The sequence below is a fragment of the Triticum aestivum genome, chromosome 7B (genome assembly GCF_018294505.1).
Source record: "Triticum aestivum cultivar Chinese Spring chromosome 7B, IWGSC CS RefSeq v2.1, whole genome shotgun sequence".
NCBI classification, from domain to species: Eukaryota; Viridiplantae; Streptophyta; class Magnoliopsida; order Poales; family Poaceae; genus Triticum; species Triticum aestivum.
The window spans coordinates 576,142,667-576,160,907 of NC_057813.1; the positions used below are offsets into that span (position 1 = coordinate 576,142,667).

General features: G+C 49.6%; 1 pseudogene across 1 annotated transcript; it reads right to left on the reverse strand.

Annotated features, from left to right (window-relative positions):
* Positions 1-344: 344 nt before the first annotated feature.
* On the reverse strand, positions 345-13,113 carry LOC123156510 (cadmium/zinc-transporting ATPase HMA2-like; annotated as a pseudogene). Its single transcript, XR_006478180.1, has 16 exons — positions 12,457-13,113; positions 11,784-12,044; positions 10,881-10,978; positions 10,089-10,344; positions 9,855-9,992; positions 9,432-9,759; positions 9,106-9,308; positions 8,732-8,928; positions 6,570-8,634; positions 5,207-6,315; positions 3,933-4,634; positions 3,763-3,840; positions 3,573-3,679; positions 3,103-3,299; positions 2,748-2,835; positions 345-2,676 (listed from the first exon to the last, which is right to left on the reverse strand). The product of XR_006478180.1 is annotated as a cadmium/zinc-transporting ATPase HMA2-like (transcript).
* Positions 13,114-18,241: the final 5,128 nt, after the last annotated feature.

The following is an 18,241-nucleotide window of genomic DNA, read 5'->3' on the forward strand; positions in this document are numbered from 1 at the left end:
GTCTCATCAAAAACCACATTGTGTTGAAAAATATGTGCATTTTTTGGTAGTATTTTGTTTGAGGAAGCAAGCATAGTAAGAATTTAGATCCCTTTGTATAAAAAATATATACATATCATTTTGCTTAATAACATGCTTATACTTAACACGACATATAAAACAAGTTAAGGATGCCTTATTTTGCTTTAGAAATTGGTGTTTCTATCAATATATTAAGAACACAGCTAAGAAATCAAATCACACGAACGCGACACAACAGCACAATCCAATTTGCATCGATAAAATAAATCCAAATTCCAGTAGTAGATGAATAATTGCAAATTTGTGTGTGTACGAGATTAGAATAACTTCAAAATAACTGACATAATTTACGGTCACACCCGAACCGGTGAGGCCTTATCTACTTCCATGACAAAAGGAGTGAAATGCACGAAAATGCATAGGAGCTCTCGGGTGCTACACAGGGGGGTAGAGCACCCGAGTGCTCCTAATCCGCTTCCTGAAATACATCACAATATTAAAAAAAAAATTCCATCGGATGCATGTTTTAGATACAGAGTAGAAACTACTCGGGAACCTTGTTTACAATCAGATTTAACTGCCCCATGTAACTCCGCTGGGATATCTGCAATCTTGAGTATGTTCTCTTTAGTTCTGGCACACACACACCAAGGGCATGGGCGATGGTATACTGGTTCTGCTGCCCGGACTTGGACAAGAACAGAAGAAGAGCTGGTCTTAATGTCGCATGAAGTTGGGAAACAGACATTGTTGTACATAGATGTCAGAGCTGTCAATCCATCTAGCATCGCCTGAGCCTCAGCCTCTTCCACAGAACTACATTTGTCAATGCTCTTGGATAAATAGAAGAAACACCAAAAAAAGATCCCCGGCGATGGCCCCGATATAGCTCCTCCAAGTCTCAGCAAAGAATGAAGCATCTAAATTTAACTTGATTGTTCCTCCATCAGGGGGAATCTAGTGCCTCAAACTTCCAGCTGCATCGCCACTCTGTCTGAAAATTCAGAGTAAACGCTGTTTTCACTCTCTTCATCTGACTGAACATTGGGTGCTTATCAATGTACCTGATCCACCGATATATTTTCACTCTCTTCATCTGACTGAACATTGGGTGCTTATCGATGTACCTGATCCACCAATATATTCAGCATAGTGTGGTTCTCTGACTGAATAATTGATAGTACTGTAGGGTGCTCTATTGTAGGAAGTGAACCATCTGGAATTATCAATACTCTACACCCGCATTCTCGTAAAAGTTGTAAATCCTTGTGACATGAGACAATAAATGCATCCAGAAGCACTCCACATGTGCAATCAACTGCAACAGACCAGGACTTGTTAGCAAGTTGTTGCATGACAAAAAGCATTATGAAGGTTTCGAAGAAGTACCGCATCCATAACTTACATTATAGAAAAAGGCATACTACATGAAAGAACCAGCTATAGTTTATACCATTCCTTTGCATTATAAAGTGCAGTACCCAAACTCCGACAAGGACTACAAGCATAATTATAACAACTTAGTGGCATCATCCCTGATACGGGATAGCATAAGACAACAAATCTATTTTGCATTCATGTTAATTGATGCAATGAGAAGAAATATTAAAGTTACTCCAATGAACTGGAATCAACAGCAGAAAGGCTTGAGCAAATTGATTTATTTTCTGAAGGTTCAAATAAATTGAGCAGTATGTGTACATGATATAGGCTTGCGACCAAACAAATAAAGTGAGCAGTATTTTTCACCACCCCATTCACAAAGCTAGTTAATTAACATCTTGAGCACCACTCGGATTTCATACAGTGAGCTCTGAATAATAAGTAAATATATAGTTTCCGCAAAAAAAATGTGAATGTATAGTTTTTTCTTGTGAAGGGCTTCTCATGCAAATGCACTGTGAGCAGTATGTATTCATGATACAGGCTTGCGCCCAAACTAACACATAACATACTTTATTTTTTTAAAGAAAGCCAACTTAAGTATCAGTACCATTGATATCCGAGTGGATCAAATCCTACCATGAGAACCCACCTGCACCGATCAACGTCAAAACTAAGATAACTCTGTAGCAACACATGTTTTAGTGTTTGCAAACCACAAAGGTACAAGTCGAGGTCATTCAGCGATATAGATATATACCATGCAGATCATTCAGAGGCCAATACATTAAAAAAACAGAAATTAAAGACATTGTGTGTGTGTGAGAGAGAGAGTATTGAAAAACACTTGATTATGCTATGAAACTGAATACTTCTAAACAAAATGCATACAATAAATGTACTCCACGTGCATATAACTGCTAGGACATGATCTTCTTCACCTACAACTTGTCAGAGACTGCTTTAAGATTTCAAACCAAATCTGCATATAGTCAATCAGATTATTATTTATATATTTGCAACAAATGAACCACACAAAAATCTAATATATGGATACATAAGGAACATCCAAGGGGGAAACCTTATTCTAATACAGATTTGAATATGCTAAAAAAATCCTAGCCATGAAAGCTAGCACCTGTAACATAGATGCAAATGTATGAATAATTAAGAAACCTGAAAAGATAATGAACTAACACCTATATATTTTTCCTGACCTTTGATTCCGTCGAAACCCAATGAACCGAAACACATGCCCAAAACCGCATTCTACTGTCAAAATCCAAATCAGTAAGATAAAAATGAGCACCCTATTTTCACTGCCTGTACAAAACATGCCTTACCATGTGAGGCCGAGTCATTGGAGTTGAAATATAAGGATAATTAGATTTAATCCGCGTAGAACTCCAGCCACATTAAGTTTTTCATTTCCTGAATCGACATTACACAAATAGATGTAAGGAACTGATAAAGTTACCACGACCTGTGCTTCATTTGATCAGGAAAAGAGATGAGATATGCATGACTATGTATCATATAAATGTGGACATACCAAATACTTCTTGTGAATTCTTAAAATATCACAGTCCTATACTATTTTTTGCAGGAAATCACAGTCCTATACTACATAGCTAATCTCCAAATAAGTCAATAAGTTCTTTCTTTCTTATACATCATATCAATATACAGAATCCTTACCCACAAATAAAAATTCTCAGATACGTAGATATCATGTTTGAGGGCAGGCCTGGCGCAGTGGTGAAGTCCTCCCCACTTGTGCCAAGAGGTCCTGGGTTCGAACCAGCCTCTCTGCATTGCACTTTGCAGGGGTAAGACTAGGTTCCTATAATCCCTCCCCAGACCCCACCTTGTGTGGGAGCTTCTATGCACTGGGTCTGTCCTTTACGTAGATATCATGTTTAAAAAAACATATATTAGCAAATTTAAATGTGAGTGATGTAGAAAGTGATAGCAGAATAGAGTTAGTACCATCATATGGCACCTTCTAAATAAAAGCCAAGAAAAATAACAGGGGCTCTTTAACCTGCCCCATAAAAAATGCACTATAAATTTAACAAACGGGTTGAAAGACAAGTAACCTGCAACATAAATGTGAGTATGACATAAAGGCTAGTAAAACTTGAGCCAAAACCAAGTTGCGTTCTTACCTGCCCATATCATATACATACTGAAAAAGTGTCCAAATTGAAGCATATCCAAAAGGTCTACAACTCCTTCAAAGAATACCCTTCTCCATAGCAGCCAAGCAACAAGCCTGTTGTATGGAAGTAAAACCACTGGAATCAAATATGAATTGAATAATGTATATCTACTCGAGCTCTAGGTATTGCATAGTACCCCTTTGATGTGCTTCATATTTTTTGACCAACTCAATCACTCTGAAAGTTAACCCATATCTTCTCTTCATCCTCAGATCTGTACACATCATGCTTAGACTTTAGAAAACCAATATTAGTAAATTTACATGTGAATAATGGAGAAAGTAACAGGAAAATAGAGAGGAGCACCTCGGCAAGATTTCATCATCATCTTCTTCTTATTTCAACTTCGATGATGTCAAGGAACGCAAAAGGTAGCCAAAAGCATGACCCATCAAGGGTCTACAACAAACAGCAAGTAAACATCAGCGGCTTTGCCTATTTAGCTAAACAATTTCTCGTTGTTCTTTTCTTTCTTCTCGGTTTCATAAAAGAACAAGAATAAATTACAAAAACAGTCAGCAACATATAAAATAAAATACACTTACAGAAAAAGAACTCACCCATACAAATAATTCCAAAACCCTCAGCCTCCCATAAAACAAAAGCATTTGAAAAGAAAAACACAACAACTAAGTTAACATAAAATTATGAATAGATGAGTTATACATAAAATCAATCCATCAACAGTAGTTACCATATCTTCTGGATCTGTCTTTGGCACACAGCAAGGCAGAGGCAAACTATGACCAATAGGAGGAGTGGAACGAGTGGAACGCAAAGATCAAGCGATGGCCGGACAACAGGAGGAAAATATAGCAGCTCCCCAATAGATGAAGTGTTTGAAATACTTGTATATCAATTCAAAGAATTTCCAGTGAAGAATTAAGTAAGGTACATACCCTTGCCTCAAGGGCAGAGGGGAGTGAGGTAGGGACGACTACGATGACAAGTGAGGTGGCGACAAGGCCTGTTTCACAGCAGCAGAATAATAAAGCAGGCACATAGGATCTGTAGCAAAGACAGAAACCAAAGATCAATAGGAGTGGTAATTGGCCAAAATCACAACTTTAAAAATGTAGATACACCTTTCAGATTAACATAATGCCGGCAAAGCTTTGCCATTGGTCATTAAATAGATTTGTAAACCTAACATCTTTCAGTAAGTATAATTGACATTGGTTGCAAGCTAAGATAGAGATCCCATGTAAGAAAGAACAAAGACCAGGATCTTAGTTACAAAATTCTCCATTTTAATGCAAATGCAAGGTATAATAGCAAGCTCACATGAGCACAAGGATACTCCAGTTTTATGCAGTATGCAAACACTGAAGGTAGACCATAAGGTCCATTTTCTGAATTTACACCTGCAGTATCACATATATACCAAAATGGATGCAGTCTTTACATGGAGTAATTATACTTTTGAAAATCAAGGCAAGGGAGTCCAAAGGTGTCCCTTTCAGTATGTATGGCTGCTAAATCTAAAGCACGCACTCTCTAGGCTGCAGTATCTTGAGATAACTTGAATAGCTAAATCATAAAGAGGATAATGTAATTTGAAGAAGGAGAAGAAGAGAAACCTAAGAACCGTAATCAGAGTCTTCATCATAACCATTCTCCGCTAACTCGAGGGCCATGGCTACAGAACCTGAGCAGGAGGGCAGGTTCCTTGTGGTGTACGAGATAATACCCATCTTGGTTTATTTCTCCGGGAAGTCTATATACATGATCGTTGATAGTTAGTTCAATAATCAAATAAGATAATGCAAATGTATGCTTTGGAGGGTGGGTGCCTACAATGTTGTCCGATACTATTGGGAAAAATATTCCGAGTCACAGTTGATCATATTGGAGTCAAAGTAATTTTTATGGGTTAAAAATATAACCCATTCAGTCCAGAGAATCCAAAATACAAAAATCCATTGCATCCCCTTATAAGATTGTCTACCCATCCGATAAGCATAGAAGGGAAAATAGCAATGGAAAGATAACTAAAAATTGAATAATTTCCTTGAAATATACAAATGACAACTAAATGAGGTATACCAAGACAAAATATAATCATGTTTTGACTGTGTTCCTTTTACTGATGGTCATGATTACTTTAGTGTATGTCAGAATAAAAAAATCAAATAAACACATTCCTTGCATATTAGAATGTCACTACCTGGACAGATGGCCTAAAAAAAATCACATATGCCTTCTTTCTCATGTCGATCAAAGAAGCCCCAACAACATCAAATGACTTGAGTTTCAGATAAAGCATGATACACCTTGGATGGAACAGGCCAAAGCCCTGAGCCCGATGTATACATCATAGGAAAATGAAAGTGGAGTCAAGCATATGAAATAGATAAGGATACTACATACTCACCTGCAACTGATCCTTCGAACTGGATCTACACATCTCAAACCCTGTGAGAACCAAAACTGTTAACAAGGCATGAAAAAAAAGGCAAGTTGCCATCCTAAAACTAACATACAGCAAAGTAGGTTTACATATTTAAAGTAATTCATACAATCCATGAAGCGTGTCAAGGTGAACATAATAAGTGGAATACTCACTATGCCTACCTAGTAGTATTGACACCTTACCCATGATGATGCAGCAATTTGTTAGCAGTTTTACCCATAACATCGATTATGATCCATGCTCCTTCTCCTAGTCGTTGGCCTCCTTCCCCTCCCACTAACATGGTAGAAAGCATTCATCAACAGAGCTTAAAACAGGATGGAAGGTGACAAAAGCTTGTCAAATTGAACCCATAAGCATGGACGTTATACTATATTAAAAGAAAAGGCATGGAAAATGTCACAGCTAGTAGAGCAGGAAACCCATTGCTACTAAAATGTAAAATCTAAAAAATAGTGGATTACAACTCAGATCGAATAAAAATGTCACAACATTGAAGCTAATATGAACATCAATCTCACTATAACTACCTTTATGAGCATGCTGGCGGATGGAGCAGACGGCTTCGGTGTCCGTCAAACCTTGTCATGAGAAGAGAGGAGCAAAGAACAATGGCTCACCATGGGCAAGCAGGCCACCACCACCTCGTCGGAGTGGTTGTGCACTTTCGGCGACTTGCTGCCGGCCCCCATGCGTTCCAGCACCACCTCGCTCTCGTGTACCTCAGCCACCACCTGATTTTGCTGGCCCAGCGCCGCCACCTAGAGTGCCGCCTTCTCTCCTCTCTGGAGCACTTGCCGCTGACCTCCGTGCGCTCGTCTCCCACGGGCTTGCTTGCCCGGCGGACTGGTGAGGTACGGGCGAGCCGAGGACCTGCACGAACCCCACGCGCCGCTGCTCATCGTCTTCAGCTCGCCGTCACCCTCGAGGGCGCAGATCTAGTGGCGGGCGCAGCGAGGCCGTGGCGGCGGCAAGCACGTGAGAGGAGGTGTGGCGGCTGAAGGGAAGGGGAGGAAAGGGGAAGAAAGGGTGAAACACCAATGGATCGGGGGTAGGGTTTGTGCGGTGCCATACACCGTGTGCCGCGCGTGAGGGGAGGATTGGCTCGCACGTCGAAATGTCTCACCCGGCCAATAGACGTGAGCAACGAGCCCACCAGTCATAGGCTACGGAGAACTACCGACGGGTGAAAATCAGATTGACTGTAGGTAAAGATCTGACGTCTGAGAAGAGCCAGAAGACCAGATTGACTATGATCGAACGGTCAGAAGTGCATCAAATCGAGGGAGCTCCGTGGAGGCAAGTCGGCTAGCATCCTTTTATGTTAAAATTCGATGCCGGATCAATCAACAGGGAGAGGACACAAGAAAGCAGCATCCCCTCCCACCGATTTTCAGCAGCAGCAAAGGCTTCTTCTTGAACTGCTGCTGCTGCTTGCTGATATATAGTAGTTCCATCCTACATTCCTACTCCACCACGATCTCAGGCAGCTTCAGCATGCTTGCGTGGCCGCCGCCGCACCTGCTCGCCCTGCTGCTCCGGCAACATCGCCTGGTTTCTCCGGCAGTGCAACCAGCCCGCCGGCTCGAGCACACGTCCCTCGCTTTGGTTGCGCATCCCTCGTCGCGTACCGTGTCGCAGCAGTCGGCCGGAGCTGGGGTGCAGGCTTTCGCCTTGGCGTGATGCCCGCAGTTTTCTGCCTCGTGTTCTTCGCTCTGGTGACTGCACTTGATTTGTTGTTGGTCAGCAGCTGACGCATCGATCAGTATGGAGTGCTCTCGGATTGCCTCGGCTGAGTTGATGCTCTGCTCATCGTGCTTCTCTTTGCAGTGGCCATGGCCATGGAAATGGTTCTTGCTTGTCACCAATTGGCTGCTCGCCTCTTTGGTGTGGTGGTGGCCCTGACCATGATCTTGACAGTGGCTGTGGCTGTGGCCATGGCCATGGCCATGATCTTCACATCCATGCTTGTGTGGGTGGTGCGGGCTGCCCGGCTCTTGGTGGTCGCCATGCCCGTGGTGATGAATGATGATGTTCATCGCCGCAAGCATGGCCACCAGCAGACGAACCTGCGCAGCCGCCTGCTGATTTGCACGGACCGCCGTGCTTCTCGGGGTGAGAGTGAGACCCTTGGTGAGAAGAAGCGCAGCATTTCTTCCCCCTCCCACCGTCTCCCCCTCTCAGCAACATCATGCTGTACATGATCACCAGCAAGCACGTGCCGACGTCAGCGAGCACCGCCGCCCAGACGAGCGGGTGCCCGGCGAGCGCGAGCCCGACGATGGCGAGCTTCGTGGCGACCGAGAAGACGATGTTGGTGAGGATGGTCCGGCGCGTCCTCCTCGCCAGCCGGATGGCCTTGGGGATCCTGCGGATGTCGTTGGACATGAGCGTGACGTGGCTCGTCTCCATGGCCACGGCCGAGCCGGACACGCCCATCGAGACGCCGACGTCGGCCCTGGCCAGCGCCGGGGCGTCGTTCATGCCGTCGCCGATCATCAGCGTTGGGCCGTCCCTCACCTTGAGCTCGTCGACGATCCGCACCTTGTCCACCGGCAGCAGTTCAGAGTGAACCTCGGCTAGAACATTTCCCAGCTGCCAGAAAACGCACAAGTTAATTAGATGCTTTTTGGGTCGCGTCCTAGAGAGTGAAGACAGTGCACAACTGCAAGTGATTTTATTATATTTTTACCTGGTTCTGTGCGTAGGTGGCAGCGGCAGTGCTATCACCTGTGAGCATCACTGACTTGATGCCCATTGATCTCAGCTCCCTGATGGCTTCGGCTGATCCAGTTCGGCAGACGTCCGAGAGGCCGAATAGCCCGACCAACTCCTTGTTGCAGGCCACGTATCCAACGGTGACCCCTTTGATGTCATTTACCTCTGGAACTAGAACATGAAAAGATTCGAACAAGATCATTTAGCAACTCACAAAATCGTGTTTCAGACCATGAAATTGAAAATAAACATAGGAATTAAGACTTGAAGTTGAAAGGGCATGTTCACTGATATTCCTGAGGTTCAGTGGCAACTAGCAACAGAACTGTTTCACATTTCTTTACCAACCTGTTTCACATGAAGCCCTTGACAAGATCCTTTTGTTCCCGATGTATACACCTTGTCCGTCGATTTCACCGTAAATCCCCTCACCAGGGTAAATCTGAAATTCCAAGACATTCTCCGATTTTGGTTCCACCGAGTTTGATCGAGCATAATCAACAAGGGCAGCTGCCATTGGGTGGCTCGACCTGCTCTCCACGCTCGACACCCTGCAGAATCCATGAAATTAAGTACATATACATAAATAGGCAACACATAAGAAACTTAAAGAAAGCAAAAGTGCCAAAAGAAGTTGATGCAGAGTGTGACATGTACAGGGAAGTGACACTCACCAGTAGAGCAGCTGTTGATCTGCAACACGTTCTACGACTGCCCGGAACTCTGCGACGGCGAACTCTCCACTTGTAATCGTGCCAGTTTTGTCAAAAGCCGCGACTTTGATCCCGGCCAAGGACTCGAGGACATCCCCACCTTTGATGAGCAGCCCGGTCCTGGCGGCCTTGAGCAGCGCGCAGAAGGTGGCGACCGGCGTCGAGAGAACTACAGCGCATGGGCAGGCGCTCACCAGGAGGACCAGGGCCAGCTGAAACCAGTGCCTCAGGTTGTGCGCTCTCACGATCACAGGCGTCACCGCCACCGCCGCTGCCATGACGATCACCGCTGCAGGTGCACTCATGGAAAACAGTGAGAAAAGAAAACCCAAATGATGAACTGTTTTTGTACAAGTATCTGAATCTGTCTAGCAGCTTATATACCAGGAGTGTAGTACTTGGCGCAGGTGTCGATCAGCCTCTGCGTCTCTGATCTGCTGTTCTGGGCCTCTTCAACCAGCCTCGCCATCTTGGCCACCGCCGAGTTGTCGGCCATAGCCGTTGTCCTCACAGAAATGTAGCCTGAAATTACCATTGCCAGTAATGTATACAGAGCACAGACAGATTGTTTTTTCTTTTTAACCGGACAAAACTGAGACAATGTCTGTTAGCACGTACCGTCTATGTTGAGGGTGCCGGCCCAGACCTGCGAGTCCGTCTGTTTGGCCACCAGGAAGGACTCTCCGGTGAGGGTCTGCTCGTCGACCTCGCTCCGCCCATCGACGACGACACCGTCTATCGGAACGACCTCCCCCGCCTTCACAGCTATCACCGTGTCGACCTTCACGTCCTGCGCCACGACCACCTGCCCCGTCTCTGCTAGCACAGCGTTTTGTGGTGCCATGCTCATCAGCGACGACATCCCGGCAGTGGCCTGTACACGTCAACGGAGCATCTAATTATCTTCTTACATGGAAAAGGATAGCACGCACCTAGCTAGTGCCTTTAAGAACATGTAGTACAAAGAGATGCATGTATTGCTTTTAGCAGGGGACTAATAATAAAGTTGCATTTTACCTGCCAACCTTCTTTAATTTCCAAGAAATAAGTAAATAACTAGGTTCCCGGATTATCTAACTCCACTAGGCATAAAGCACTTGTTGTCTCTTGGCTGACAATTTCGGGACAGGCATGGTCTCTTGGTAAAGATGTATGGGGGGCTGGCTAGCTAGTGCACGGCCAGATATCCCACAAGTCTCTAATGTTGTAAAGGAATGCATGGACCCCTTCACTGCTAAGTGGGTTCTAATGAGAGGACCTCGATCGGCAATCATGCAACTGTTTCTTGTTTTGAGCCTAAAGATCCTGCAACTATTCCTTTTTCTTCTTCTTCCCTTCTAATGACGAAACTTGACTTTGTGTATGTGTGGTTACTTGAGAGCGAGAGGGAAAGGAAAGAGATTGTGAGACCTTGCAGCTCGCCCTTGTCTCGAGCCACTCCGCCGTGGTGAAGAGGAAGACGATGAAGCCGGCCTCGGAGTAGTCCTTGAGTGCAACTGCCCCACCGACTGAAAATGTGGCAGCAAAGTAAGTATTTTTTTTTTTTGAAGCTAGGCAGCAAAGTAAGTAAAACATGCAAGAAAGCCAGCTCTTTGCATTCATTTTGGTTGCCTGCCAAAATTGCGGGTAAAGCATCTTAACGGGAACGGTTGAGAGTAGTACGATCGATGGGTATGTGATGAAATGACAACATCATTGGGTCATCCTGGATGCATGCATGAGATTTTTTTTTTCCAAAAAAGGGGTTTGCCCCGGCCTCTGTGCCAATAACTGAGTAGTAAGTAAACGAACTGATGGCAAGAAATTCTAGTTACAACTCTCACTATATATAGCTACAAATAGATGCCTTGAGAGTTACCTCTTGTAAGATGTCATGACACAATCAATTATCAAAATTTGCATATTTTTCTAATCATAATTTACATATTTTTTCTTCTAAGAAAGAAAAGCAGAGATCCTATCCCTTTGAAAGGAATGTACCGGCCGCAAATCCCTATTTTTATTAAGAAAAGCGGGGAATGTTCTCGGCCTCGATCCTCTACATCGAGTGATGCACATAGATCTTTGTGCGTGAAAAAACAAAGCAAAACATGTTATCCAGTTGCAATCATGCATTTCTCAAAAATATCCCTTGTCTAACTAATAAATGCCCCATTTTGTCGGAATTGATTCTAGTACGCAAACAAAATATCTAAAAATAATGACCGGAACGAAATGTTACTTCGATCGTGCTAAAGGAATCTGATGCCCTATCTGCGGCGACATGACACGGCCACATCCACCTGGCAGAAAAGAATACTCCTACACACTTACCTGCGATAAGCATGAGTATGTTGACGTCCAGGGTGAGCCTCCGCGCGGCGGCGACGCTTCTGAGGACGATGGGCGGCAGGCCGGCGGCCGTGGCGACGAGCGCGAGCCACCTCAGCGGGTGCCAGAAGTGCTGGAAGAGCGAGGCGACCAGAAGGACCCCGCAGAGGAGCACGTAGGGGCTCGGCCATTTGTTGATCTTGTCCGCGCCGCCGCCGTACGCCCGCACCGACGCCTCCAGCCGCGCCCCGTTCAGCGCCTTGACTGAAACGACAGAAAATAAGAATCGGCCGGAAAAAAGCTTCAGTTTCTGACTCTTTTTTTTAGGGACAGTTTCTGACTTTCTGTATGTGGCCTTCCCTCTCCTCTAGGACTCTATCTGACACGACACGACACGCCACCAGAAAGGTGACGACTGACGAGTCGTCAGTCGTGGTTGGGTGCTGAGTTATGTGTACTTTTATCGATGGATAGTATGTGTAGTAAATAGAGCGGACTTGCTAATTGTCCTACGCTATTTATTTGATTAACCAAAAAAATCATCACGAATATTCAAGTAAAATCTAATGGTGACCTTGTGAATCCGGTTCAAGAAGCGCACGAAAAGCCAAAGCGAGGTGAATATATCCGGAGGAAAGCAACATGTTCGACTTGATGCATGCGTTGGTTGGCTCACCTATCTGGGCCTGGGAAATGGTGGCAGCGTCGTGCACGACGATCACCGTCCTGGAGGGCACGATCACGGTGACCTTGTGCACGCCGGGGAGCGGCTCGAGGAGCTTCTCCACCAGCGGCACCTCCGACGGGCAGCAGATGCCCAGCACGTCGAAGTAGCTCTTCTCCTGCCTGCCAGCCATGATCTCCCTCACACTCTTGGCGTGTTTTTGGTCCTCTACCGGCGACCTGCTTCCCACCCTCGTAGTCGTATGTGACCTGCTGGCCGGCGTCGCAGTTGGAGGCGGAATGTGTGGTGCTGGTGCGCTAGCTTAGCTGCGGGACTTGTTGGGAGGGGGGCGAGAGTATTTAAGGATGATGCTGTGCAGTGCAGTGGACACAGGGGTCTGGGGAAGAGAGAGAGAGAGAGGGAGGGATAGGTGGATGCTGACGAAGGGAGCACCGAGGCGGCGGACCGGAGAGCTCGGCAACCGCAACCCTGCCTTTTTCCTCGCCCAGGGCTTGTCCTTAATTAATCTGACACACAAATTCACTCTGAGAGATAAACAAGTGTCGCACACAGAATGCAGAGATAGAGAGAGAGAGAGAAGATGGAGATGCGTGCACTCCCCAATGGAGGAAAGGGAAGCGTGGTCGGCTCGCTGAAAGTAGAAAGCAGAGAGAGAGAGAGAGGAGAGTGGAGGAAGAAGGAAAGGGAAAGAGATGAGGGGGGAGACGAGGATAGTAATGGAGGGCGATTTGTCGGATTGATCGTGGGATTGGGTGGATTAACACCGCAACCGGTGCATTATTAGCGGCACTTCGATAATCAACACGCGCGCCCCGTTTCGTCTATGGCACGCTCCTCAATCCGCACTTAAGAAAAAGTTTTTTGCCTTTCCATACGCATCGTTTCTTGCTAACCCATTTTCTTCTCTTTATTATACAGTTTTTGCCTTTCCATACACTCGCAAAAAAAAGGCACGCTCCATAATATGTACAATCTTTGTCACAGCCTGTCCCGCCTCCTTACCCGCGCCGCCATGACTTCCCGTCCCCTAGCGGGCCTGGCGGTGCTCCTCAGGTGCGGCGTGGCAATGGGGCGGGTGCGCGTCGCCGGCGCCGCCGCACCTCCCCTTCGGCGGCTCGCATCTGGGGTGGCGTGCTCGGGCCCCACCCTTCCGCGCTTTCCGGGGCTGCTGGCCCGCCCGTGCTCGATCGCGTGAGCTTCTCTCCCCTGCCGGCAACAGGCGACCTTCCACTTTTGGAGTCTGCGCCTGCCACGTTTTTGGAGGTTTCCCAGCTTGCGGGCCCGCCTGCATGCACGGACCGGCCTCCCATGCCAGGTCCCAACCGCACAGTCGTTGCGCTGGTGGCCTCTGGCCTGCTTGCGGCCAATGAGAGACCGCTTCCCCAAGCCATGGTGGACAACGGGCAGATTGCCCTTGGTCAACTCACGTTGCTGGCCCTGCGGGAGCTGCTTTGTCGGGTGCTGCCTTGCAGCCTCTAGTCTGCTCTCCGACAGCCGTGGTCCCCTCCAGCACGCTCGTCTCGGACCCCGCCACCCCTGCTCTGACCGTGCTACTGCAGCCAACCACAACTCCTATTCCTGCTCAGGGGCGGGGCCCCAGGTCTGCGGCTCCACTGGCTCCATTGGCGTCCCCGAGGCGGGCCCCTCCATTCCGCGCCCGGTGGACGAATCCTTGGCCTTGATTCCCATCCAGGCCATGCAAGATCCTGGCCACGTCCCTGCTGCGGCCCCAGCTAGCTCGGTGGCGATGCACGACGCCCTGGATGCTTTTGTCCTCTCTGTGCAACATGGACTGAACCCGGTGCTGCAGCCCCCGCCTCGCCGTCGTAGACGTGAAATTCCACCCAATTTCACCCCACGCAGGAGCCACCGTATCGTCCAAGCTGACCGTGGCCTAGACTCTGAGATGAAGGCCAAGAGGGTGCTACTCCGACGTCTGGGCCTCCTCCACGACGACAAACCCGTTGATCCTGTCGCGCTGGATAAGTACGCCAAGTCGTTTGAGCGGCCCCTCGCCCCAGATGTCCTGCAAGCCTTCGCCGATTTCTACGGGTGGGATGTCCCCGTGGATGGCGTGCTGCCCATTCTAGCTCCATCTTCGTCGGGCATTGCGGCTGCTTAGTCCGCCCTAGAGCTAGTCTCTCCCTGGGACTCATGTCTTGTCATATGGAGTGCAACCCTAAGATTATATTCTGGAACGTCTGCGGCCTCAACTCTGGTGCCAAGCGCGCCGCCGTCCGCAGTGTTATCTCCTCGGACCCTCCCGCCGTCATTTGTTTGCAAGAAACCAAACTCAAGCTCCTCACACCCACTCTTGTCTCGGAGACCCTAGGCCCGACCTTCGATGCCTTCTTCTTCTTGCCCGCGGTGGGCACGTGTGGTGGCATTCTTCTCGCTTGGCGAAGCTCTGAGATCGTGGTTTCCATCCCAATCTTCGGCACGCACCACATCACCGCCACGGTTTCTTTGCTGACTGGTGATTGCCCTTGGTGGCTCACGGGTGTGTACGGACCGCAATCGGACGCTGACAAGGTCACCTTCCTGCAAGATCTTCAGGACATTTGTGCCCTCTGCGCTGGCCCTTGGATCATCGGCGGCGATTTCAACATGATCGAGGCCGCGGTAGACAAGAACAACTCTCGGCTCAACATGCGCCTCATCAGGCGTTTTCGCCGCTTCATGGCCGACATGGAGCTGCGTGACATGTACCTTCACGGCAGGTGCTACATGTGGTCTAGCGAGCGCGACAACCCCACCCTGGTCCGCATAGATCGTGTCCTCTGCACCTCCTCCTGGGAATCTGCTCACCCGAGCTGCCTTCTTCGGTGCCTGTCCTCCGCTGCCTCGGATCATTGCCCGCTTGTGGTCGATTGCGCCCCGCGTTCTCCAGGGCCGCGCCGCTTTCGCTTTGAGCAATTTTGGTCGAAGATGCAAGGCTTCCAGCAAGTCGTTTCGGACGCCTGGTCCTCCGTGCAGCCTGACCCTGATCCATTCCGCCGGATCTTTGATCGCCTCCGGATCACGGCTCGGCGGCTGCAGAGCTGGAGTGCCAAGTCCATCGGCGACGTCTCCCTGCAACTCATGGTCGCCCGGGAACTCATCGCTCGCCTCGACGCGGCACAAGACCTCCGGCCTCTCTCCGCCCAGGAAGCTTGGCTCCGACGGCGGCTCAAGGGCGCCTACCTTGGGTTGGCCTCCTTGGAGCGCACCATCCTCCGCCAGCGTGTTCGCCTAGCTTGGCTCCGCGACGGCGAGGCCTCCTCGGCCTTTTTGCGCATCCAGGCCTCGCACCGGAAGCAGCGCACCCGCATCCTCTCGCTCCGCCACGGTGACAGCACCACCTATGATGAGGATGCCATGGTCGAGACCGCCTTCCACCACTTCTCGAATATCATCGGCGCCACCGACCCACGCGAGTTCTCCTTGGACCTGGATGCAATTGATCCCAGATCCTTCGACCTCTCCTTGCTCGAGCTGCCCTTCATCGAGGACGAGGTCTGGCACGCCGTCAAGCAGCTACCCACAGGCAAATCCCCTAGTCCAGATGGCTTCTCAGCCGAATTCCTACGCTCCTGCTGGGACGTGGTCAAGAGCGACTTCATGGAAGCTTTTGACAAGCTCTACCACATGAACGGGCAAGGTTTCCACTGTCTGAACGAGGCATTCATTACCCTGCTGCCCAATCGCGCTGACGCGGCCGCCTTGTGTGACTATCGACCCATAAGCCCGATTCATCTCACCGCCAAGCTCGTCGCCAAGGTGCTTTCCCTGCGGCTCGCTCCCCGCCTCAACGAGCTCGTCTCTTCAAGTCAGAGTGCTTTCATCTCCGGCCGTTGCATCCACGACAACTTCCTACTTGTCCAACAGACGGCCCGACATCTTCATCACTCCAAGGCCAACCACGTGCTGCTCAAGTTAGACATTGCTCGCGCCTTCGACGTCGTCTCCTGGCCTTTTCTCCTCGAGGTACTGCAGCACCTTGGCTTTGGTCGCCGGTGGTGCGAATGGGTGTCCATCGTGCTATCCACGGCCACCTCGCGCGTCCTTGTCAATGGGAGGCATGGCCACTTCATCCCCCATGCGAAAGGGCTCCGTCAGGGTGATCCGGTGTCCCCCATGCTCTTTACCTTGGTGATCGACGTCCTCAACTCCCTCATGCAGCACGCCACGGGCATGGGCATCCTCCGGCGCCTGACCCCACGCCATGTTGCCCCTAGTGTGTCCCTCTACGCCGACGACGTCGTCATCTTCTGCCATCCGGACAGGGCCGAGCTGACGGCGGTGCATTCCATCCTGCATGCTTTTGGGCAAGCATCGGGCCTCCATATGAATTTCGCCAAGTGCTCCGCCACTCCCATCCACTGCATCGACGAGGAGACGTCTTGCATAGCTGCTGTGCTGTCCTACCCCATTGCCAGCTTCCCCATCTTCTACCTGGGCCTTCCTCTCTCGGTGTGTAAGGTGCCGGCCTCGACTCTTCAACCCTTGGTGGACCGCCTGGTCAAGAAGCTCTCCACATGGCGCGCCTCCATGCTCTCGAGGGGCGAGCGCCTAGCTCTGGTGAGGCACGTGCTATCTGCTATGCCGATCCACCTCCTCATGGCCATGGCGATCTGCCAACCGGTTCTCAAACGTGTCAACCGCATCATCAGAGAGTTCCTCTGGCACGGGCGCCGCGAGGCCAACGGTGGGCACTGCCTGGTTAACTGGCAAAAGGTGTGTCGACCTCTCGAGTTTGGCGGCCTCGGCATCCTGGATCTTCGGCGTTTCGGCATCGCGCTGCGCACGAGATGGTGCTGGCTTCAGCGCACGGATCTGTCTCGCCCTTGGCGTCACCTCAAGCTGCCCGACGACCCGGAGGCTCGCGCCATCTTCCGCGCCTCCACTACGTGGACCGTGGGTGACGGGCGATCCTGCCTCTTCTGGGAGGACCATTGGGTGGACGGCCATTCCATCTCCGAGCTGGCTCCAGCCCTCGCCTCCCTTGTTCCCCGCCGATGCCGCCGTTCCTGCACCGTGGCGGACGGCCTTCTCCACCGTGCCTGGACCCGTGACCCTCGAGGAGCTCTCACTCCGGTGGCCATGGTCCAGTACGTTGAGCTCTGGCGCCACCTCCAGCATACCACTCTCTCCGACGAGCCGGATCGCTTGAGTTGGCGCTGGACAAGCAACGGCTGCTATTCCGCTAAGTCCCGCTACATTGCACTCTTTGCTGGTTCCATCCGTGCGCCGCACTGGCAGCTGACTTGGAGAACCTAGGCACCCCTCCGGATTAAGTTCTTCGCGTGGCTTGCGCTCCAGGACCGGTGTTGGACGGCCGCGCGCCTAGCTCGCCACGGCCTCCCCCACCATGCCCTCTGCCTGCTCTACGACCAGGAGATCGAATCCATGGAGCACCTCCTGACTGGTTGCCCCTTCTCGAGGCAGGTTTGGCACAACTGCCTTGCTTGGTGCACTTTCACAGTTCATGCGCCAACTGTCGGCACTCGGTTCCTCGACTGGTGGCACGCTACCACGGGCAACGCCCCGGCGGCGCACAGGAAGGGCCTCTCCTCGCTCATCTTGCTCATCGCTTGGTCTATCTGGAGGCACCGCAACTCCTGCGTGTTTGACGGCAGCACCCCCTCAGCTACGCAGCTATGCCTCAACATCCGCAATGAAGCGAGCTCCTGGATCAAGGCAGGAGCGTCTGGGTTAGCCGCCATAGCACCTTAGACGCTACATGATTGTTTTGGGGCTGAGCATACCCACTCTCTATCATGCTCGCGCTAGCGAC